The sequence below is a fragment of the Notechis scutatus genome, chromosome 3 (assembly GCF_049901735.1).
Source record: "Notechis scutatus isolate UNSWTSFEM ecotype Mainland chromosome 3, rNotScu1.2, whole genome shotgun sequence".
In the NCBI taxonomy this organism is placed as follows: domain Eukaryota; kingdom Metazoa; phylum Chordata; class Lepidosauria; order Squamata; family Elapidae; genus Notechis; species Notechis scutatus.
Window position 1 is genome coordinate 31,254,421 of NC_142011.1, and position 25,418 is coordinate 31,279,838.

At 37.4% G+C, this 25,418-nt stretch overlaps 1 protein-coding gene across 10 annotated transcripts in view; it reads left to right on the forward strand.

Annotated features, from left to right (window-relative positions):
• The window catches only part of EPB41L1 (erythrocyte membrane protein band 4.1 like 1), a 193,676-nt gene that overhangs the window by 69,702 nt on the left and 98,556 nt on the right, over positions 1 to 25,418 (forward strand). The window contains exon 1 of one of the 10 annotated variants that reach the window (XM_087959393.1): positions 16,040 to 16,222. The exons of the other annotated variants lie outside the window; for them this stretch is intronic. The gene's annotated coding sequence lies outside the window, so the exon portion shown is untranslated. Of the gene's footprint in view, positions 1 to 16,039; positions 16,223 to 25,418 lie in introns of those variants that run through there. 10 annotated transcript variants of the gene reach the window in all.

Genomic DNA, 25,418 nt, shown 5'->3' on the forward strand with positions numbered 1-25,418 from the left:
AGGCAACCTATTTTTTTTAAAAAGAGCAGTAGGGACAATTTTATTAGGCTCTATCAAAATATTACTTACTGTCAAAAATTATCAGATTGCACAATAAATTTCATTCTAGACAATAAACCAATAAGATCCAGTGAAATTAAATTAAATCCCACTCCCAATTATAGACTACTAACATCTGTGGACAATAAACAATGAAAAAAATAAAATGAGAAGAAAGTATGTGTGAAGTGTTCACATGAATATTCTGATCCCAGGCGTCTCAGACACTACATTCAAAAAATGAGCTAAGCCATGTGGTTTGCTTCTTTGAGATTTGGAATAGTCTGTATTTCAAATGTGTGAATTCAGCCAAATGTAGTTTATTCAGTAAAACACAGAATAAAATCTTAGCTTAGTTTATTGTTGAAACTCTGGAACAATTCCTGAAGCCATTAATAAGTCAAATCCATTTCTGACCCATTTCAATGAGTGTTACATTATAAAGTATTTTACCTATCTTTATAGCTGTTTCGGTAATCAACAGAAAGCTTGAAGCAATGTTATCTAAACTGATCCCACCAAATATTTAGAGATTGTAAGAATCTCTAAATAAGTAAAATAAATAATATAATAATATAATGTCAAAATAAATTAAATAAAAGTCTAACATTTATATTATTAGACTCGCATTCACTTTTCTGTTTGCATGAACACTCAAGATGGCTTACAACAATTATAGATTGAGAAAGGCTAGTGATGAGGAATTATTACTAGGTTGATCAGTTTGAAGAAATTTAATAAGATTTGTAAGGCTTAAACTGGTATGTGAGTGTTACATACATACACACACACACACACAGAGTGGGAGGGAGGGGGAGAGAGTGAGTGAATGAGTGAGAGTGTTCTTTTTAAGGAAACATATTTTCCTCTAAGGAATTGTTTTTAAATTGATTTTAAATGGCTGTCCATCTTACTTTCATGTGACTCTGGGTAGTGTACACAATTAAAACACAACTAACAACCAGAACATTCAACTGCTAAAACCAATTAAAAACAGTTAATTTAGAAACATGGAAAACTGATAGTGCTCCATCTTTTGTTTTTTAATTATTTTTTTTTATCATTGATGGACATAAGTTTATCCTAAGCATGTTTAAACCAGTTACTAATGATTGACCCACTATCTCTGCTAAAATTGGTTTAATTTTAATAACAGTTAAACAACTAAAATAACAAGAGGTGAATAAGTCTAAACTTTTACTCAGTGCGACCATTTAACGGGCTCAATTTATACCAGTATTAGATATAAAATTGTGGTTTTTCTTCTCAATTACATTTTTTCCAACTGTAAAGAGAGAATATAAGTTATAAAGAATACTGGAAATAGAACTGATTTGACTAAATGTTCTTGAAATACTAGGCAGTTATAATTCCATTATAAAAGAGTCAGCAAAAATATGGTTCCCAGTTTCTTTACTCTTGGGCCGCATACAAATTTGAAGTATGTAAAAATAAATAAATGCCAATTTAGACTTCAGAAATGCTCAGAAGCGTGTAAGAAAATAGAATAGAACACACTGGTAACATTTGCTGAGTTAAAAGATCCTTGGAAAATTTTCCAAGCAATTCCATTGCAGTTACTTCATCTGGACTAGGTAGAAAGCTGCAGTTTGGCACTTCTTAGAGGGTATGTATGAGAGGCAGAGGTAAGGAGAGAAGGAGGGCTAAATTAAACATATAGTATATTCCTGTAATTTCATGATGGCCTCATTGAAGTTGTAAGTGGACATTGCAACTTCAAAGATATGTATCATAAACTTTGTTCACATATAACAGAGTGATTCTGAGCATGTTATAAAGCAACTCTGCAAAGCCAGAGCAGTTAATTTTCAATAGCTTGGAGAATAATGGAGGATACAGGCTTTCAAAAATAAGCTATTCAACTCAATGGAAGTGAACTTTGTCTGCCTCTCTTTGTGTGCCTCATTTTAGCCTCTACTTAGTATTCTTTCAAAGATACTATATTGCTTTCCTTTAGTGTTGCTGAATCTCTTCTTCTTCAGTAGTTGTGGAATATAGCATATTAGTAATCCAAGGCACAAATCTCTAACCCTTTTAAGGGTGATTTTGTCTTTTTAAAATATAATCTGGTAGATTTAGATAGCAGTATGTAGTTTCATCCTTTCTTGTATTTTCTCAGTTAACATGGGTCTGGAAGCACGAGAGTAGGTCTTGATTACATGTAATTGTTGATTGTTATATTAGTACCAATAATAGAATCCATATCTATCTTTGTCTCTTGTGGATCCTATGAAAATATAGTATCCTATGCCTGTAGAGTAGGGACATAGGTCAGATAACAATTGTTGGGAATAGAGATGATTATGGTCCAGATTTACCCTGACTACAGCAATTATTTTTTCTTCCTATTTCACATTCATTTTTACATGCTGCTCAGTTTCAAAACAAGAGGGATATGGGGAAGTGGAAACTAGATGAAAGGGAGAGAGGAAAATAAATTTACCCAGGATTTACCCAGGATTAAGCCTCTCATACTTAATATCCTCTGTAATGGACTACACATAACTCTGTGAATTTTATCTTCTATTGGATTTTATGATACTCAGTCTATCTTTTTGTATTTCCAGTATATATTGACATAGTATCAGAAAGAAGGATCAAGAGCAGGCATATCATTGGCTTGATAGGAGAATTGGGATTTCTGCTAAACCTGTTGCACACCTGGGAAATGTTCTGAGCCATCTGTGTGGCTAGAAACATTAATCCGGAAGGAAAGATCAAAGGGGAGAAGGGAGGAAGAGACAGTTTCTAGCGTTTCCGTGTCTGGAACAATTGCTAGACTCTTTCCTTCAGATATCAATTTTTAGTGACTTGCATATGTGGGTGTGTATGCACGCGCGCACACACACACACAACCTGGGCCATATTTTTTCTTCTTCCTTTTGGAGAAGACAGATGTTTTCAATTATGATTGCTGTCAGCAGAGATCCATGTGCACAGATTCATTTGTTCCCTAGTTTGTGTTAGTACAGCATGTTTGTCAAGTGTTTTCAGTCATTTTGATTCAAAAGTTGCCTTGAACTAAAGGGAGAACTTTTTGCTTCAGGCTGCCTAGATAAGCTACTTAGGGTTTTAAATTTTGAAGAACGGAACTTATGGAATAGCAGCATTGGTGATAATAATAGCAACAACAATAATATAATGACTTGGGCAGAATTCTTCAGCAATGTAGTTCCATTCATGAAGATACAACAGGGGTGTCAAACTCACATTGTCATGGAGTCTTCACACGATATATCATGGCTTTTTTCCCCTTCGCTAAACTGGGCGTGGTTATGGCCAGCATGTGATGCATCTGGCCTGCGGGCTGCGAGTTTGATATCCCTGAGATACAGTACAGGATACAGGAATCCTCAAGTTACAGCCATTTGTGTAGTGATCTTTTGAAGTTATAATGACTCTGAAAAAAATGACTTTCAGCTGATCATCATAATCGTTGCAGCATCTTCATAGTTCAGGGATGTCAAAATCACGCCTACCAGATATGTCACGTGCTGGCCATGTCCACCCCCCCATTTTAGCGAAGGGGAAAAAAGCCATGATATGTCACGTGATGACAACATGCCGTTGTGAGTTTGACACCCCTGCCATAGTCAAAAGTCAAAATTTGGGCACATGACAACTGGAATGTACTTGCAATAGTTGGAGTATCCTGGGGTCATATGATAGCCATTTGTGATCTTCCTGGCTGGCTTCTGATCAGCAAAATCAATGAGAGCAGTTGGGTTTGCTAAACATGTGAATCACTTAACAACTGCAGTGATTCACTTAGGAACCATGTGAAAAAAGAGCATAAAATTGGCTGCGACTCTTAATAACGGCCTTGTTTAATAGTGCAAATTCTGGTCCCAATTGTGATCATAAGTGGAGGACTACATGCAGTCTCATAATTAACATTAAAAAATTTTCCTATTTAATTACTTAAAACATTTAAAACCTGTTTAATTTAAAACCACCGAGGACAAAGGCATTGTAACCACTATTTTAGAATCTCAAGTAATGCATCCTACTGACAAAAAGTCAGCTTTTTACAATGCAGTATATACAGTATGAAGTGTTCCTCTTGCCAGACTACAGATACCATCCTAGCCACCTCCTATGAATTTTTAAGGACTTTGACAACCATATGAATACAGTATAAGTGCAAAAAGATTCCTTATTTTGATTCATAGAAATATAAAACTTTTTTTGTAACTTGCTGTTACAAAACTCTGAAATAATAGTATATTTTACCAAGTCAAAAAACTCCCCCAATAGAACAGCAAGTTCAGGAGTTTGACATTTTTAGGCACCTCCTGTTAAAGTGATTCTTATGCTATCTATTCAAGTCTGGCAATGATGTACTAGGCAGTCTTAGGTTGGTTGGTTGAAGCATCCTGTTGCTGGGCTTTGATTTAGAGTGTTTCAAGCAGAACTTTGAATGTAAACTAGTTCTATTTTAGCCAAGATTCCTGTGTAGGATTTTGATATTGAGATATGTTGTAGGCCGGGAGTGTCAAACTCATGTCATCACGGCATCGTTACATGATGTATTGGGACTTTTTCCCCCTTTGCTAAACTGGGCGTAGGCGTGGCCAGCATGTGACACATCTGGCCCGTGGGCTGCAAGTTTGACAGCCCTGTTGTAGGCCACAATGAAGCTTCTATCTTTGTTACAAAGCTTGAAAAGCAATGGCTAATTGTTACATGGAGTCTAAATGATGGACTATAGCAGAGCCTATAAAGGTTTAAGGGCACAATAAAACTATCGAGCAACCATTTTGACATATCTAGGGAACAAGAAGAGAGATATAAATAACATTTTTGTCAAGGTTAGTTCTTAAGATGCTTAATTTTGAACCCAATTCTTTCCACCTTCATTGGCTCTTCATTGGTAGCAGCTCTAATTTAAGAAAACCATTCAACAGCAAAATTGGGGTGGTTTCATTGTCAGAAGTATTTCAGAACATGTACATTGCAATGTCCTACCTGTCAATGAATACTTCAGCTTCAACCATAACAACACAAGAGCACACAATAGATACAAACTCAAAGTTAACCGCACCAAACTTGATTGCAGGAAATACGACTTCAGCAATAGAGTGGTCAATGTCTGGAATACTCTACCCGACTCTGTAGTTTCTTCCCCCAACCCCAAAAACTTTAACCTTAGACTGTCTACTATTGACCTCACCCCTTTCCTAAGAGGTCTGTAGGGGGCGTGCATAAGCGCACCAACATGCCTACCGTCCCTGTCCTATTGTTTCTCTTATTCTTCTTTTATTTTTCTTATATGTATCCATTTCATGTATTCACAACTATGTATACACTTATACTTATTATCTTGTAAACAATTGGCAAATCAAATAAATCAAATAAAAAAATAAATGTTGAGGTTCAGCAGAGATAATTCAGATATCCTTGCTCAGAGATTTCAGAATCCCCTTGGAGAGAAGCCAGTTCAATTCAGTGTGAAATAATGCATGGAATACTTGAAAGGTTTGCTATAGCAGACCAATGTCAGTGTGATTACCTGACACACATATATTCAAATATGTGGCAGCTAATAAGAGCTGAACTTCAAATATCATGCTGGACCATGCCTATCTTACTTTAATGACACCCAAGCAAATACTTCATTTGCAGCTCAGCTTGATATGGCATATGGTTTTGCCAGCCTGCTGTGGATAGCACATAGATATTGTTTACTAGGAGAATTTACTAAGGCAAATATATTGTCTCTGTACAAAGCAATTCTGGGGGCCTTTTGGAAGCACATGATGTGTGTGGTTTAGAATGATAAGTAGTGCTAAATTCTCATTTTTTATGGAACAATTTTTATGTGAATTTGCAATTTCTTTGCCAGCTATGTTTTCCCTCCTAGCAGCTCTATTATCTCCCTTTCCAGATGGGAAACTTAGGCAGAATCATTTGCTAAAAGCCAGAGTACCTGATGCTAGAGAACCAAATGGTGGAGTTTTGCCTTAGAGCTATAGTTCACAGTAATTTCCCCCATGATCCTTCAGATATGTTGAGACTATAACTGTCAGAATTCCCAGTATGTTGGCTGGAACATCTGGCAACTGGAACACCAACAAGTCTGGAAGAAGTTGGGGTAGGTTAGTTTAAAAATGGTGTTTGTTATGGAGCCCAGTGCAAATCTGCCATTCAGTTGCTAGGTGATGCTTTGGATAATGAAACCAATACTAATAGTCCAAGCAACTATCAGATGAATACAATTCCACTGTTCCTAGCTGGGCAATCAAATAACAAATAGGTAAAGCTAGTTATCCAGGACTCTGGTGAATATTTAGAAGACAGCATGAATAAAATATGCAGTAAGTAAGAGCATCTGGGAATTAGTAAATCAGCAGGCACACTATCTGAATGGTTGAGATCTTCAATGGTCTTTGAAGTTGGAGTGGATTTTTTTAAAGGAGAATTAATAAATAATTAATTGGAATATGTGGCTACAAACTTTAAGGGTTGAAAACACTTAAGGTTGATTTCTTCATTGGACTAAACTGCAACATAATTTGTGACATTGTATGTTGTATAAATCCAGGAATTGTAGTTTATAAATTACTATTTATTACTTAGAATAGCCTCTAGTCTGGGTGCTTTACAGATATTTAGGCCTAGAATTTAATGTTTGGGAATTTTAGAGGTCTTAGTCAAATTACATACAGAGGGCAACAGATTGGACAACATTGCTCAGGAGATTGTTGGGAATAAGAAAAACTAGGAATGACACATGACTTATGGATTGCTACTACTCAGTGTAATGTTTACATTTCTAGTGCTTTAGGCACCCAGCTAAGCTGGAACATGACCCATTCAACCCTTGCAAAGCTAACCACTAAAACTTTTTAAATGATTTCCCCAAGTTTGACAGAGGTTAATATACTAAAAAAATGGATAACCTTTTGCTGCTTTAGGTATGGAAAATATTCATTTCCCCTGAGCCTTTTGATTCCAGACAGCAATCAAATCTGAGAAAAAAAATGCATTTGACAGAATACTGTACATTCCTTCTTAGGCAGCTTGTTTGTGATGAGACTAGTAGATTGCCAAGTCATTGGGAGTGCCTAACTCAGCTTTGAGGTCTTTGTCCCTCTGGGATGTTGAGTTTATAATTAGAGCTATTAGAAAACCAGCCCAGTCTTCCTTTTCTTACCAATCTACTGAACATCAATGACCTTGATATTTCTGTTCTCTATCTGTCCAGTTTTTCCACATCCTCAGAGCACAAAATTTATTCAAGCTTCTTTGACTTGTTTATACCCTCCCTTTATTTTTACAAATAACTCAGCCTGGTAAATATATTCCACATACCTTTCTCTTATTTTCACAACTCTGTGAGGTAGATTGGACTGAGAGTCACCAAGCCATCTTTCATAGCTAAGGTGGGACTTGAACTCATAGTCCCCTGTTTTCTAGCCTGTGCTTTAACTACTAGACCAAACTGATCTTAATTGTCCCATCAGTTATCCAGTGCTAATCCCATTGCCTTGTTGAGCAACTGGTGATTATATTCTGTATTGCCTTGAATTTTTTTCTTCGTTTCCAATTTTTTGTCTTCCCTCCAGCTTGATTGGCCTTCTGTATGTCCCTGTCAGAGAAACTTCGGACACCCTGAAATTACAGAGAAAAATACTGATTTATTTCTACCCCAAAAGCAGAATAAAATACAGGGTTTGTCTGCTTTGATCCTACAAAATATTCCTGAGAGCAACACTTCTCCTTGTTGTTTTTATATATAATCTTGCAAACTGGCAAGTTTCAAAGTAATGAAGAAAGCTGTTGGATAGTGGATAGTTTAGTATAATTGATGGTCCCAGCTTTATCTGCATATGGTAATTACATTAATGCAAATTTTAAGATGTCCATGTTTTTTTCCAGTTTTTTTTAAAAAAAACATTTTAAGTTTTCTGCATTAATAAGTCTGATGTGATTTATGTCTTCGTCCCTGCACATCTTTGTAATTTATTAACAGAAAGAACTCCCCTAAGAAGCATATGTATTTCTTTTCTCTTTCTGCTTTTTTTGTTTTAGAAAAATAGAAAATGGAGTCTGCCTTACATCAAAAAAAGTAGCCCGATTCAGGTAACACTAGGGAATGTAGGCCAGCAAGGAATACAAGTAAGAATTTGTCTGAAGAGTGCAGGAAGTTAAAAAAAAGAGTATCACCAGTTGTGGGTGGAAAGCTCATATTTTGTAAAACAAATGTCAGAATTCCCATATCATAAATCCAAACTTCAGTCTTGTTGTTTTGCATACCTTATTGCACAATTACTGCAGTTTTACCATGTTTCCTTGTGCATCATGGATATGTGACTTCCTGATAATTTAGAGCAGGAGTGTCGCTGCATCACGTTGCTGTCAGCGCTGGGGTGGGCGTGGCCAGTGCATAACACAGCCGGCCTGCAGGCTGCCAGTTAGACACCCCTGAGTAAGACTATAACTTCCACAGTCTTTTGTCATTGGCTATGCAGTAGTTATGCTATTCTAACTTAAAAACAAGCAAGCAAAGTATGCATCTTTGCTTTAATCTTTATTTTCTTGTTTGATTTCCTCAGCCTTTCTTTATTTTCAATATTACACCGCATTTAGTATCCATATTTTGATAAAGATTTTAATTGATGTCACCCTTGTGATAGAAGGCTATGACATGAACAATGTGTGCTTTTTTGTGTACCATGATGCTTTTAAAGAAATTCACAAGCATTAAAACAATTTTGTGAAGAAAAATTACAAGGATAATTTAATATCCATATTATCAATGGCTCATCCTTATGGTGGGTAAGAAATATATTACTACTTCTTAAAAAATAAATTTTAATCTATCAAATAAAACATGTGAGAACCTTTCAGCTACTCTATGAAGTAAAACCATTTCATTGCAAGTAGACGAACCAAAACAATCCAACTTTTAACGGGAAGGATGAGCTTGCTAATGTTTACATAATTGCTGAAATTTGGGTATAATTTTGAAGGCAGGAGCTCTTGTTCCACCAAAGTCAGGAATAAAAAAAGACAAAAGTGTTTTTCTACCTTAAATGAGCATCTCTAAACTTCTTCTGCTTGCAAAACGTTGTCAGTCTCCAAATTGCTTTTGGAGTTCTTTCTTAGCCATCTCCTTTCCCTTCCCTTTTTTCTTCTTCCTTCATCATAAGTCCCTCTTAAAGCAAATGCCACTTCAAATAATCAGAACTTCAGGACTGACTACTTCTCCTTTGAAAGGCAAACTAAATGTGTTAAAATATTAAATAAATAGATACAGAGAGAGAGGAAAGAGAGAGAGAGAGAGAGAGAGAGAGAGAGAGAGAGAGAGAGAGAGATCTGGGGTATTTGCAAAACTAATGAAATAGTTGGGTTCAGAGGTGGTATTCAGCAGGTACTGACCAGTTCTGGAGAACCGGTAGCAGAAATTTTGAGTAGTTTGAAATACCACCTCTGACTGGCCCCGCCCCCATCTATTCTCGGCCTCCTGAGTCCCAGCTGGGTCCTCTTTTGTTGCCCTGAACAGGAGAACAGAGCTGGAAAGCAGGTTAGTGGGATGGAGAGGGAATGGGGATTTTGCAGTAACCTTCCCCTGCCATGCCCACCAAACCATGCCCACCAAGCCGTGCCCACAGAGGTAGTAAAAATTTTTTGAATCCCATCTGGTTGGGTTTCTTTGGATTCAACATCCTTCTATGTCAAATCATTAAATCTGCTCAGCATTTGTGTGGAGGACAGTTTCTGGAACTGTTTCTCCATCAATTGAGTTTGACCTTCCTGGGAACTGCAGCCCACATTTTAAAAAATGCTGGCTTATTTTAATATGTATGACTCAGCCATGGTGGATTCTTCATCTTTTCAACTTGTCAGATTGACCAGATTTGTTAAAAAATATTCTGCAGTGACACAGCATTTTTCTACATGGAAAGTCCCCAAATTCAATTTCCAGTTAAAATAGTCAACTTGTAGCCCTGGGGCTTGATATAACAGCCATTCCTCCTTTTTTAAAGCTCTTGAAGTACCCTCTGGAACATTATCAAACTAAACTGGTGTCGCAGTTTTCTGCCATTTGGGGGAAATAAATGAAACTGAAATGTAAGTGCCAAATTAGAGCTTAATGTAGTTTAGAAAATAAAGCAGTCCAGCAATTTCTCCTCTCCATAAACCCAGGAAAAAAAGTTCCAGCTTTATTCAGGCTTGTGTCACTGCCAATTTCATTTTTTGTTGCATTCATGTGGTTCTTGATATGCACCCTGCCCCAGTACCATTTATTTCTTGGTCATCAAAATAATTACTCAATCCTGATATTAAAAAGAACAAGAACAGGAACGGGGGAAATATTGTATTTCAATATTGCAGTTGTATTTTTTAGTTGGGGTAGATAGTACTGGGGGGAAGAACAACAGCTCTGTGAGCAAAAAAAAAAAAAAAAAAGGAGCATGCATAATTTAACATGTAAACATTTAACAATGTAATTCCGTGTAAATTATTTAATGCATTCCATATGCAACAATAAACGTTGCATTTAAAACAAGAGCACAGGCACAAAATCTTAGAAAATAAAATTCTACAAAAATAAATTCTTGTAGGTCTTTGGATGGAAAATCTTGTAGGCACAAGGAGATTCAGTAAAAATTAGATTCAGTAAAATCCTGCTCTTAACTTAATCTGCTCTATTCAGAGGTGAGGTTTAAGGGAAACGAATATCCTTTAGGTTGGATAGTCTTAACAGGCTGCTGAGGAAGAGCTGAAAATCTTTTGGGTTTTAGGCATCAACAAATTGAAGTGATCTGGAATTGGATACTTCCAGTCCAAAGACCATACTGAACTTGGATTGGTTTGCTGTATAATTAATTTGTTTGTTTTTTATGCATGGTATTCTCAAGAATCTTCTCCCAACCAAATTTCAAAAGCATCCATCCCTTTTCTATTCAATTTGTTAAATGTCTAATTTCATTTCAATGGAATGTCACAGGAAGAAACATCTCAGAGGGATGGAAGGCTGAATCAACTTTGAGCTGATGAGAATTGAACTGCTGGCAGCCAGCAGTCAGCAGAAATAGCCTACAGTACTTCATTCTAACCATTACATCTCCACAGCTCTAATACGATCCTTGGTTGTATAAACAGAATCAAGATCATGTGAAGTATTACTGACCACTTTATAAATCCTTAGTAAGACCACATCTGGAATACTGCATCCAGTTTTGGTCACCCCATTTTAAAAAAAAGTTGAGACTTTGAAAAAAGAGTTTATGGCCTTATCGTACTCCTTTCCTGTCTTAGAGCCAGTCTGTTTTGGCATGTTCTGGCTGGACTATGGCTTCCTGTCCTGCTGAAATATTGCTGGGCAGACCTTCCTTCTTCCTTTACTCAACACTATCTCTGCAATTTCATAGAAATTGATATAGCAATAGCAACAAACTATTGCTTTGCTCAGCTGAGCAAAATATTCTTATCTTTCATGCCATGGGATAACATAGAATATTAGAAAATTACTTATGGACCAGACACATCATCTTCCTTTTCATAAGAATGCTTTTCAGGAAACAAAAGTTGATTCTGCATTTCCTCCCCATTTAGCTTCCTTGATCCTTTAAGAACAGTGGACTACAGATATTTGTTACACATTGTTATCTTTTTTAAAATATTCATTGATCCAAATTCCCCTATTTGCATATCTTGCTCAGCATATCTTTTGATGGTTGAAATATACGACAGGGTTTTGACTGCTTCCTAAATGATTTTTTGGACTTTGCAAAATTGGACCCCTTTGGGACCTTGCAAAATTGCAATCCTTTGGTATTAAATTTATACAGTTCAGACAAATATGTGAGCCTGAAAAAAGATGCTGCTGCTTTGCGTAAGGAACCCAATCAATAGTTAATGTGGCTTTCAAAGCAGCAACATTTTTTCACCTTCATGTGGAAATTTGAAAAAAGTCAAAGTGTGTACAGCCATAATAGAATGTCCACTGTTAGCATTATGTGTGAAAGCATAAATGAACAGTATCTCTGCTTAGCATAACACCAGCCAAAAAGGTGATAATGAACATGAGAGCTTTGCTGGCAACGCATTGAATGCTTCTTTTTGTGGCCAGAGCACATAGCCATTTCTGATTACAAAGCAAGCTTCATAAAGAGGTTGTTTTTGTCTGCTCTGTTGGGTTAGGACTGAAAAAATCAGTGAGTGGAGGTCAGAGGAACTCATATATGGAAATCAGTGGAAAATCTGGATCTCCAACGGAACAGCTTGCCTTCAGAAGTTGTGGGAGCTTTACCACTGGAAGCTTCAATTAGAGACTGGACTGCCACCTTTCAAAAATAATGTAGGGTCTCCTGCTTGGACATGAGGTTGGACTAGATGGCCTACAGGGTACCTCCAACTCTGTTGTTTGTTATCTTTGGAAATTGTATAGTCAGTCCAGATGCAAAATACCAAGGAGGAACAGGAAAATCTAGAGGGGATTATTTTCTGCTTTCAGGAGAAGTAGGAATAGATGTTATGGTCCCTACTTGTATATCAGTTACAGATTTTGTAATATGCACAGAAGGGAGGACAATAGAATTTAATATATTGTGCAAATTTCTGTGGATGCTCAAGACACAATCTATATAGCAAATTGAAACAGAGATTTGTCCTATCCGGGGTTGTTTTAAATATTTTCTTCTCACCCTGTTAAAAAATCTATGAATAAAGGTAGACCTTAATTACTGATTGTTCATTTAACTATGATTGTTTCATTATTTCAAAGTTGCGTTGGCTTCAGGAAAAGTGATTTATGACCCATCTTCAAAGGTAATGACCGTTACAGCATCCCTGTGGTCACATGATTGCAATTCAGGTGCTTGACAGCTGCTCATATTTATGAAGGTTGTGGTGCCTTGTCACATGATTGCAATTTGTGACTGACCAAGCCAGCTTTCAATGACAAGCAAAGTCAGTTGGGGAATCCAGATTTACTTAATGTGATTAACTTAATGATCACAGGGAGTCACTTAAGATTACATTGAAAATGCTCATAAAATTGGGTCCAGTCACACTTAATGGCTGCATTGCTTAATGACTGAAATTCTATTCCCAATTTTGGTTGTAAGTCAAGGACTAGCTGTAGATGTCAGTTACATGTTGTGTATGTCGATTTTGCTGGTCATTTTATTGTGCCTGTGTAAACATAAACAGAGTGAGATAGTGAAACGTCTAAAATAATTCTTCTGTGAGCATTTTCAGATTTCTGTCTATCTACTGGTATAGTTTATACATTGTTATAAGCCACAGTGTGGCTTGTTAGGTTTTGGCTTAGTGATATTGACTGAATCTAACCGTAGCACTAAATTGGGATTGGTAATGGTGTATGACATCTGCAGTTGTAGCTTACTGCATAAAAGAAGGCAAATCTAGCCTTCCCCCCCCTCCCCTCCTCTGGCTTAAACTTTTATATTATAATAAACAAGTAACAGTACATCTTTTGGCAAAACATATTTTTGTTTGGATGGGGAACTGGTGAGAATTTAATATCTAGTTTCTGTGAATAGTAAATAGATTGAGATAGTGATTTCATTACAGTTTTGCCTAACAAAGTCTCTTAGTGACTCTAGTTGTGTAACTTGATTGTTTGTAGTCAACAAATATTCTAAGACCTGGTTTGTTTTAAAAGCCATAATGGCTGCATTCACTCACAACGTCCTGTCACATAAACTACACTTCATATATTACAGTGGCTTGGAAGACATAATCCTCTAAGTTAAACAAAGCAGTTTGTCTCCAACTTACCAAGTGCTTACTGCTTTTACAGTATTTTTAAGATAATGGTTTAACTACAGTATTAAAGTTCTAAGTAGCAATCTAGACACTGCAATTGGAAGTCATTTGGATAGTAAGATCAATTTACAGGAAGTGCTTTTAAAGATACTGTTACTTTCCAAACTCGTTGTTTAGACACATTAGAGAGTGAAATTTAGTTTGCTCCCAAGTTGTGGAATTGTTCTCTCAAGAACAATTTCTTTCCCTAGTTTCTGATAGTAAAAACTGGTCAGCATAGTAGATTCTCCTCATCAGGGGTGTTTAAATGGATTCTCCATGATCATCTTCTCGTGATAATAGTGGGCTCCTGTACTGGGCAGAGAGTTGAATTTACTGATCCCAAATGTTCCTTCTAATAATTATATTTTGTAATAATCTGCTTTCCAGAAAGGAGCCAAGCTTTTTTTTAGCCAGTCTTTTTTGCTTGAGCTAGTAGTAATTCTGCAGGTAAATGACCAGATATCAGGACTTCTGAAAATATTTAGCTAATTAAAACTCATTGAACTTGTATCCTTCACGAGTATTGGGATCAAAACTCTTACAATTCCCTATTAGCATGGCTGGTTATGAATTCTGGAAGTATGTCAGGTTGGTAAAGACTGAAGTAGCAAATCCACAGTTTCTTCATAATTCAGTTTCCCAATTTCTTTTCTCACTTGTCTATGAATTTCTGTGCTTAAGAAAAACTGAGTTATAACAAATTTTCCCCAATATATTTAAGGTAAAAGCTTTTAGTACTAACTTGCATCATCATATCTTCTTTTCCCTTTGTCACACAGTTGACATGCTACCTCCTTCACAAAATACTGTAACTGATCTCACTCAGCTGATTGCGCAAAAATAAAAGTACAGGCTGTAGATGCTCTGTGAATGTCCATTTCCCCCCTTGCCTCCAGAGTTTACCTACTGAATTTTCAGAAAGAAACTGCCAAATTATAATGTTGCAATTTCTTATTAAATTTTGGAACAAAGGAAAGTCATGATTTTTGATGTGTAAAAACTTGGAGGGAAATACATGCACACACACATTTCCTTGCTCCCAAATAAGCCAAAAGCCTATTAATTATATCATTGTCCACACATCTAGTTGCCAAAAATGTGCTTGTCTCAAACCACATAGGGATTTAGAGATGTTGGATCCTCAATTGCGGCCAGAACCAAGTTTGGAGCCAGTGAACAAATATCCATGCTAGTTGTTCCCATTTATTAAACTTTGAGACTTTAGTAAGAAAATTAAATCAGCAAACCAATTATGAGAAAGTGAAAACTACACATCATAATATCTAGCTGACTTTTTCTGGATGTAATAGTGCTAATAGAGCCAAGTTCACTTTTTAGCTCTGTGTTTTATCTGGTTTAGACATTTGTTTTATTGGATTCTGCAGTAATGAATTGTGAATAGGGACTGTATCTAATAGTAACACAATCTCTGCTATGAAATACTTGTTGCTTGGAAATTCAATATACGGGATACTAATGAAGGGTGAGATATGATTTGGCAGATGATTTCAGATCCTCTATTAAGCTTCCACAGAGAAACTTGTAGCCCCTCTGAGTTTAGCTGAATTCATCTAATCACTTCAATAACAACGATGACCTTTCTTAAGATAAATGATCTTCTTTTGTACTCAATAGTTTTTTCCACGTGTGTTAACTGCCTTTCTTCCTTCCCTCTTTTACTCCCACTTCGTTCTTATCAACACTGTGCAGTGGCACAGTGCTAAGGAGGTCTGAAAACTTGCTTGTTCATTAGATTGAAGTAATAAATAGGAGTGTGACAAACAAAACCAAACATTAACAGAGGCATGGGGCCTCTTTAGAGGCCTGGAAAGCAAACATTCAGGCACTTTCCCTTATTGTGTTTGCAGCATTATGCTGCATATAGGAGAAGGAAAACACAGGGCTGTTTTGTTCATTGGAGGCTTCTTTGAAATGAGCCAGATGTTTACAGCTAAGGAGGACTAAGATATGTTATTTGAAGGGGAGAGGGATAGGGTAGGCTGAATGAATACCACTGGATGCCTAACAAGCATTCCTGCTGTTAGTCTAAAGCCATCTGCTAGATTTGTGTGAAAAAGGGAAATCCTTCAGGGACGGAGCGGGAGGGGGAAGGGAGAGTGAGTCATGGAGAGGCAGACAACTCTATCATTGAGGTTCTGCTAGGCAGCATGGGAGACGATCCTAGACTCCCCACTCCACCCCCTCCAGCTGTGGGCTACAAGGTTTGCAGCGACTGCAGTATGCATCAATCAATGCGTGGGGGTGTTAAAAGTTGGTGAAGAGGTTGCTCTGCAGAAAGAAACGCCATTGTACAAACAGCACCAGCCCAGTCCAGTCCAGAGGAGTGACACAGCAGAGATGGGGAGCACTCACAAAGGTAGGGCTGGCTTAGCCAAGGAGGGAGATGAGAAATACTAGCTGGTTTGTTTCCAAGCATTCCTCAGAGGTTTTAGCCTTGTTTATTAGCAGAACATTAGCATTGTCTAAAAAGTAATAAGATCTAGTCTGTTAGTTTCCAAAACTGCTATCTATATCTCTATAGCCTCTAGCCAATAAAATGTAGTTCCCTAAGTTTTCACTGCACCAAAGGCAGGAAGGAAGAGATGGATGTACTTTTCTGCTCTGTTGTTTAAAGAGGATGCTGCAGTCTGCGCGTCTGGTTTCTTATGCCAGCAGTGGAATTAAAATGCTGTTATTTTTGTGGCAATGACAGTTAGGTGTACTGAAATTTTGCAGCTGTTTTCTTAATCTCTCCACTGTTTAAGTTATTTAATAGTCCAGGTGAAAGAACATGAATCCTTTAAAGTGTTATATGTAGAAATTTTATAGGGGAAGAGTTTAAAGCATGGAATTTTGGGATTCATGAAAGACCCCTTGCATTTTTTTCCTTCTCTGTACTTTGTGTACAGAATTTGCCTTTCCTGTTACGAAATGTTCTCTTGAAAAGCTAGGTAATTCAGAAAGGGCTCATTTTATTCAATGCTCTGGATTAAATATAATCCCATTTTAAAGCAGTCTTCTGAAACTGAGCATTGTCCAAAGAAGTAATTACATCTCCCAGAATTCCTAGCTAGCATGCTGTCTGGGAGATGTAGTCAAATCCTCTTTAAAACATGTTGGGTTGTGAAAAGTTGCTCTGGAGCAGTGTTGTAATGCAGAATGATCATTGCTGTGTTTTGATAAGTTTATTGAGGGTTAGAATAGAGAAGGACCATCCACTCTTCTTAGGTGGCATTCCTGTGAAGTCTCTGAAGAGACTTCATGGCTTCTTTCTAGACTATTTCAATAATTGGAAACCTTTTCCTTGAAAAGTGCCCCTAAGCTTTTAATAGCCACAGTGCGGGAAGTAAAGGTGAGCAAAAGGTTTCGGGAGGTTCTTACCTGTGTAACATTATTGCAGGAATGATTAAATACAAGGGAAATATCTCCTACCCTGGCAGTCTTTTAATACAGACAAAAAAAAAAAACTTTGATCAGGAATTAGGTGATCTTTATACTGTATCCAGGAAGATCAATTGCAATATTAAGGGTAATATTAATTATTTGTTTCTTGATGGCGGGCAGAGAAGCCTTTTGGCTAGAACAAGATAGTGGGATTACAAACTGTTTTGGAGAGGTTAACAGCAAGTGCAGTTTTTCTTAAACCTCCATCTAGAGCTGTGCCTGTCAGGTTTTAAGTTTTAAAAGGGCAGGAGCCTGGGTCCTCTGCAGCTTGGGCACTCTGTCAAAGGTTTTTGGCATTTCCTTGCATTGTTTAGCCTAGGGCTTTCTCTCTCTCTCCAGTCCCCCCCACCCCCCCTGAAGAAATGGAGCCTGTTCCATTTGACAAATGCCTCAGTTACGAGGAGGGATGAGAAACACCTTTTCTTAATCAATTTCTCTGTCAGTCTTTTGCCCCACTTGTTCTCCTTACCACAGCCAACAGGTATCCTATGTTGCCCTAGCCTAAATGGGCGGATAGATTTGGGTCAAGAGGAACAGAGTGAAAAGTTGTATTTTTATAGTCCTCATTGACTTGGCTCACATATCATACTGTGTTATTGCTTGCTTTTTGATGATTTCTTGAGTTAACCACAATTAGCTTAATTTGTAGAAAATGCTAAGTCATAAACCATAGTTTAGAGTAGAAAGGCTGGGTTTATACAACATGGCAAATCAAAATAAAATAAAATATATTATGGTCTAGTACGGTATATTTGGGCAGGTCACTTCCTCTTCGAGTTAGTGTCTCCATAGTTTGTTGATAAATCATAGGAGCCTGTTCCTCTTCCTATTTTCTCCACAACAACCCTGTGAGGTAAGTTGGGCTGAGAGTGTGACTGGCCCAAAGTTGCCCAGCCAGCTTTCATGTTAAGGTAGGATTAGAACTCACAGTCTCTTGATTTCTAGGCTAGCCCTTAACCACTGCACCAAACTGTACAGTAGATTTTCCTAATGAAGTTTATTTTATTTATTAATTCATTAAATTTATATGCTGTCTATCTCACCACCAAGTGATTCTGGGTGGCTGAGCTTTGCAACCTTCCACATTATTTAGAAATACAGCTCCCCAGAGAATGTTGCAGTTCCAACATCTCCAGAGGATTCAAGATTAGAAAAATCTGTTGCAAAGTAAAATTACATGAATTCCAGGCTTCTGAGACAGCTTTATTCCAGGAATGGAGGAAAGAACAAACATAGTTTTAAGGAAGCTTCAGTGGTAACATCTGTTTTGTTCAGCAGTACAGCCAGAGGTGGGATTCAAATTTTTAACAACCGGTTCTGTGGGCGTGGCTTAGGTGGTGGGTGTGGCTTAGGTGGTGGTCATGTGACTGGGTGGACATAGCTTGGTAGTCATGTTATTGGCTGGGTGTGGCCAACTCAATATCACTCACATTGAGGCACACATTTCCTCACCTGGCCTCTCGTGACTGTGGGGATGCTGCAACAGTCGTAAGTGTGAAAAATGGTCATAATGGTCACTTTTTTTCAGTGCCATTGTAACTTTGAATGGTCACTCCACACAAGCAAAGTACCAGCAAAGGAGGGGGAAAAAATCCAGAGACGTTCCTGAGACAGGAAGTCTAGTCCTGCCAAGAATGTAATAAGGGTTAACAGAGAGGCAGTTTCTGTAAGCAACACCAGAATGTTTCCTTCCTGCCTTCCTTACAGGATTAGGCCAGTAATTTCTTCTAACAACCGGTTCTCTGAACTGCTTAGAATGTTAATAACCAGTTCTAGTGAATAGATGCAAACCTGTAGAATCCCACCCCTCAGTACAGCCTAGGGAATGGTCCCTAAGAGCAAACACATCTAGAAGACCCTATGTGAAGAAGTTGAAGTAGAGGTTACCATCTTTGGCCTAGAGTGCTTTTTATCAGCAGTTTGATAGGTAGGCTAGCTTTCCAAAACAACCTAAAACTTAAACCTAGTTTCACTGAATATATGACACCTGAATAAATATATAAACCTTATCATAGCTTTACTGTGCTATGATAAGGTTTATCACAGCACAACATGGTGAACCCCAAACTACCCAAACTATTCGCTATGATATAAAAATGATGAGATGTTGAGATTCTTAAAAGAGTGCACAGAAAAGCAACAAATGATTAGGGGACTGGAGGCCAAAACACATGAAGAACAGTTGCAGGAATTGGGTGTGTCTAGTCTTATGAAGAAAAGAACTAGGGGTGACATGATAGTAGTCTTCCAATATTTGAGGGGCTGCCACAACGTACCTATTCTCCAAAGCACCTGACGACAGTACAAGAAGCAATAGATGGAAAGATCAAGGAGAGATCCAACCTAGAAATAGGTAATTTCCTGACAGAGTAATTAATTAGTGGAACAGCTTGCCTTCAGAAGCTGTGGGTGCTTCATCACCAGAGGTTTTTAAGAAGAAATTGGATGGACATTTGTCTGAAATGGTCTAGGGTCTCCTCCTTAAGCAGGTTGTAGGGTTAGAAGACCTTCAAGGTCTCTTCCGTCTCTTACTCTATTATTCTGTTATTCATCTTAGTGTAGTGTAATGGGTCTTCCAAAGATAGCCATAGAAGATTGGAGGTTTTAATCAGTCTTCTTATGGGCTATGATTGAGAGGCATAAGTATATTTCTAATAAAACACAATTGGAATCCCAACCCAAATCATCTGAAATATGTTGAGACTTCTATAATTTTTTTCAAGGATTATTGTTTTGTACAGGGACATCAGACTCGCAAAACTAATCTTAGCTTCCTGTGAAAATGCAGTATTCCTAAATATTCAGTCATGTTCTCATGGCAGACTGTAAGTTTTCTTTCTGTTATTCAGAGTTTGGATTTGCTGAGTTGTTGGTGCCCTTAATTAATATATGGGTGGATAACTCCATTATGTCAACAATGAAACACGGGTACTGTATAATGCTTAATTCTGCATAATGGCTCAGGAATTAGTTCATCCCCTATTTTTGTTTCTTTTTAAATGTTTTCTGAATCTGCAAAATTAGCAGTTTTGCTAAGCTGGAAGAGCACTCTGTTATGTGATTATTTAGAGCTCTTTCATGTTTTTGAAGGTGTTTGCTTATTTAGTGGGACCCACACAGATTACTTGTCATTCTAAAAAGATTATTTATATTAAATGATCACAGAATAATAGAATTGAAAGGGGCCTTTTTGGCCATCTAAGTACAACCTCAAACCTGACCTGGATAAATGAGTGAGTGAAGACTGGATAACAAAATAAAGAAGGAGAGAGATCTCTGCATTAAAAAGAGTAAAATAATGAATAAAAAGTGGTGAAAGGTGCTGATTCAGGTTTTACCTCAGATACAAGAGAACTTAGTGATGGCCCATTCACTGTTGTCTCAGATGACCCTTCTCAATCTTTACTTAATTGTCTTGCAAGATAAAACATCCTAATCACACACACTTCACTGCTTTATTAGCTGTCTCTGTCTCTGTTTTTTGTTTTCTCTCTCTGTGTATTCTGCACTGAAAGATGACTCTTCTTTCACTTTTAGTATGCATCTACAGGTTTTTATGATAAAGTACTGGATATGGGGCAAGGGCCAAAAATATGGCTGTAGTACGGTACTTTCTGGATTTGATTCAGTTTTATTCATAACAGAGACAGAAGTCAAGTTGAGAGTACTTAAACAACCAAGGGTATTGAAGTCCGAGTCCAAAACTATTGTTGCTGCCTCTTACTGTATTTGTTCCCATTTGGCACTTTAGTTTGTAGTCTGCCCTTCCATTGAACCATGGGGCAGTTAGATAATTTTCCACCAAGCATCAATAACTTCTCATTCAGCTTCTATAGATTCTGCGGCAGATTTTGGAAGTATAAGTGCTCTGGAACTAGTGTGAATTGTTAAAAATCTATAGCTCAGATATCAGCCTCCCCTCTTCTTTTGAAACTTGTCACTACTGTGTTCTTGTCTACATTAAACTAGATCAATTGAAAGTTCAAAGCATCTTCATCTGAAGTATAAAGGTAGCAAGCCTTGGTGGAGTCCAAACTACACCTTTGATGCATGAAAGATAAATAAGCAGACTTTGGAAGTTCAAAAATAAAGCATTTAGAAAAAAAAAATGAAAAGCTTTCCTAGCTGAAAATAAACCAGCCCCATTCAGAACGTTCTACTTGAATATCTCAAATGCATTTTTGTTCCATTGGGACAAAACTAAAAATGCTTTGTTATTTGTTTTTGCCATCCTTCTCCCCTGGCTCTCAAGACCTAAAGGGACAGAGCCCATCCTTCATTGAAGCCAAAGCAATATGGGAGCCATGTTTCTGAAGTTCAAACCAACAACTATGTTTTTTAAAAACAAAGGGATCTGAAGCAGAAGTTCTGAACTTGTCACTGACTATTGTTGCCAATCATTGTTATTCTAGATTCTAAAAACAGTGTGACTGAAGATTGATAACTTAATATGTTATGATCCAACCAAAAGCCACCCACAACTGCCCAAATCCATGATTGTATGATGCCTTTTGTTGCTTCAAAATCAAATTCCACCCCCCTCTCTGCTATTCCCATTCTGCTCTCAAATTGATAGCTTAATCACAAAGAGGCCTTCTCCTAAGAAATACACAGATATATGTATGGAATGGAGGAGTATGCCTATATACAATATCTTATTGAATACTCATAGCACAGTACCTGATCTTCTGCAAAGGTGAAAGACAAAAGTTGAAGCCTGCAGTTCTTCTCCTCCATCCAGCGACGTGCACAAGCCAAGGGAGAAAACATCAATGACTTGATACCCTAAATTCTCTGTTGTGCCAAGAAGAAAGAAGAATCAAAGTAGTACCACCCTATAGATAATAGAGCTTCTGGGCTTTTGTTTTTTTTGTCTTTCTCTTCTTCACCATAATCTTTTGCTCACATAATTTCCAAGTTCCAAATGGGGATCCTGTCCAAGTGATTTTTGAATACATAGGTGTTTGCATCTATCTCTCTAGTTGGCTGCCCTTGTCCCTTTTCAGAAATTGCAGCCTACTGCTCTGCTTGACCATCCAGCCCTACCCATCCTGCTGTCTTGTGGCTCCTGCCATGAAACTACAACCATGTGGGGCCACTGTACTGCCTGTTTTACTCCCTACTATTTGTAGGGAGTATTCAACAACCTTGACTTCATAAGCTGAGGTTTTAAGTCAGGATAAGCCTCTGCAATCAAGACTGCCAAGTAAGTGGCAAGAGTTGGCAGATATGAGGGAGTCTCCCTCATTTCTTCCTCTTTTCTGCTAGCACTAATGGCCTAATTTATTTTTAAAAAAATATGAAATACTTAGCCTACTTTCAGAAGTTAAATAGTTGATTCAGGCAATCCAACTATTATGCTTCAGGACTTTTTTTGTGGATGCATATAAGATGACTAGTTGGGGCAATTTGCCATGAAATAATATCCTTTGTCATAAAGGCTGACAATGAGTTGGCAGCTCATGTTGGCAGTTCCATGTTCTTGTATTGTCAAGGGACCAGTGGATCATATTTATTTTAGTGTATTGTCTTTTTGCTTCCTACTGAATTGGAAAAGGAAACAGTCAGTAGGTTAAGCTGGAAGTTCACATAAAGCCTGTTCACAAGATGTCAATCCTCCGAGGGTTCAAGGATATTTCACTTTTTAATAAATGTCAAACAATAGAGCAATATAAATACTTGCCATAATAACTCAAGGAGATGTTTGGAAGGCAAGTGGAAAGGATAGAAACTTGAATGAAAAACTCTTCTTGAATGGAATGCATTCAATATGTGTCTGTGTGAGAACTTGTTTTTTTTTTTTTTAAGGGCTCAGGATTAAAATAGTTCAGTATTTTCTAGAGTTGTCATTGTGCTCAGGTATATCCACAAAGTAGTGATATAGCAATTTACTATTGCCTTAAATCAACAAGTGAATTATAGAGTAGTAAAATATTTATTTAACACTAAATAAATAAATAAATTGGATTTCCTGAATTTTGGTATAACTTGCTACCAAACTTCATCACATCTTATGTGTGTGCTGCTGATAGTTTGACTGAACAAATAGAAATCTAAACTGAGGGAAAGAAGAAATGTGATGTGAAGGACCAAGCCTCTCAATAATCCATCTTCTATTTAGAAACTTCCAATTATAAATTAGAGTACATTCCAGGACCTCACCATTGATGATGTCAGCTGGGAAGCCATTTTGAGCTGAAACCATTTTGGAAGCATCTTCAGGGCTGCAACAGCAAGGCTGGTTGGAGCTGTGGGAACATAAGGGGTGAGATAGAGATAGCTGGGGATGTGTAGTCAAAACAAATCTATACTTTGAGGAATATGCCTGCCTTGGCATTTTGATTCCATTGGGTGTGTTAACTGGAACCCTGACAGATGATTTTTCTGGACTCTGGATAATGAGCAGCTGCCCCAAGGTTAAAATTTCTATTAATGAGTTACAGGCCCAAAAATCAGACCAGTTATCTTGAATTTATGGATGATGGTGTACTTAATCAGAGTTTTAGTGGTAGCATAAAGTTGATGTCTTTTAAAAAGGAGAGAAAAAAAGATCTAGGTAAAACTCTAAAACATTGTTAAACAGATCATTTGTGAGCATTTAGAAAATGAATTGCTTGACAGAAATCATCTTGGGTTTAGCAAGAGTGTATCATGAAAAATCAACCTGGTCTCCTTTGATAAAATGACCAGTTTAGTTGAACAGGAGAATCCAGTGTGGTTTGATTTTAACTGTCTTCCATAAGAATCTAGAAGAGAAAATGACAAAACATTGGTTCTACTATGCTATCTTTAGATGAGTACAGAGCTGGTCAAACAATTATGCCCAACAAGTGTGTATCACTGGCCTATTGGAGGGATATGTGAAGTGTATTATAAGGGTCTATTATAATAAATATCATGGATGAGGGGTCATCCAAGCATTGGGCCTCTATCAATCTACAGTAAGGGATTTACTCTTGAAATGGAGACTATTTGGGACAAGAGTGAATCTTCCAAAACTAGGCATCCTGTCAAAATTGGCACAGATAACCCTCACCTTGTAACTATTCATATAGGCATTGAAAAAAGTGGCATGACTGTTTTTCACACTTCTGACTGTTGCAGCATCCCCATCATCACAGGATCAAAATTTGGGCAATTGGCAACTGGCATATATTTATGCACTGTTGCACTGTCCTGAGTTCATAAGATCATCATTTATAACCTTCCCAGCTGCCTTTTGACAATGGGAGAAATCTGATTTGCTTAATGATTCACTTAGCTGTAGTGATTTGCTTAACAACTGTGGCAAAGAGGTCATAAAATGAGGAAAAACCTACTTAACAACTGCCTTACTTAACACAACTGAAATTTTGGGCTCAGTTGTGGTCATCAGTGGAAGACCACTTGTACGGCAAAAAAATAAAATAAAAATCTCTCTGAATTCACCTGAAATCTCAGAACCACTTCTAGAGTTCTGTAGGCCTCCTTTACTTAAGCTAAGGCATGATGTCATCATCAATAAAGTTCTAGGTGAGAATGATTCATAAAAGAGCAGCAAGGCTGAAGGTTGCCAAAAATTTATGGAGGAATGTTCTATGGACAAATGAGTCAACTGTGGAAACTTTCAGGCTGTAGATGGACATAATTACATTTGTCAGAAACCAAACATTGCATTCCACAATAAACCTCATTCCAATGCCTGGAAGTAGAGATCATAGTGCCAAAACTTTGCTTTGCTGCCTTAGGATCAGATGATTTGACAGTATTGAAAATAGCTAAATGTCTATTGAAAACAGCCCAATTCTTTGTTTCACATAACTCTGCAAGATAGTAGCAGCAAGACACAAGTAAAGCTAAATTCAGGAAATCCAAAAGAGGACAAAATATTCACAGAAATGTGCTTTGCATCATACCACGTACAAAAAATGTTTTGCTCTCATTAAGAATTCAAGCTGTGACAACTAGTTGAACTCTGGCCTTACCAAATCTCTCTCTTTTTGCTCCATATTTTTTTGCAATATAAAAAAATAATAGCTTTGAATGGTGGCAAGATTTACTGAGATTATATGTGTAAAATGTGATATAATGCTAAATGCTTTTGCCTATGATCTGGAGATAGCTGAATGGCATACAAAATAAGCATAAAG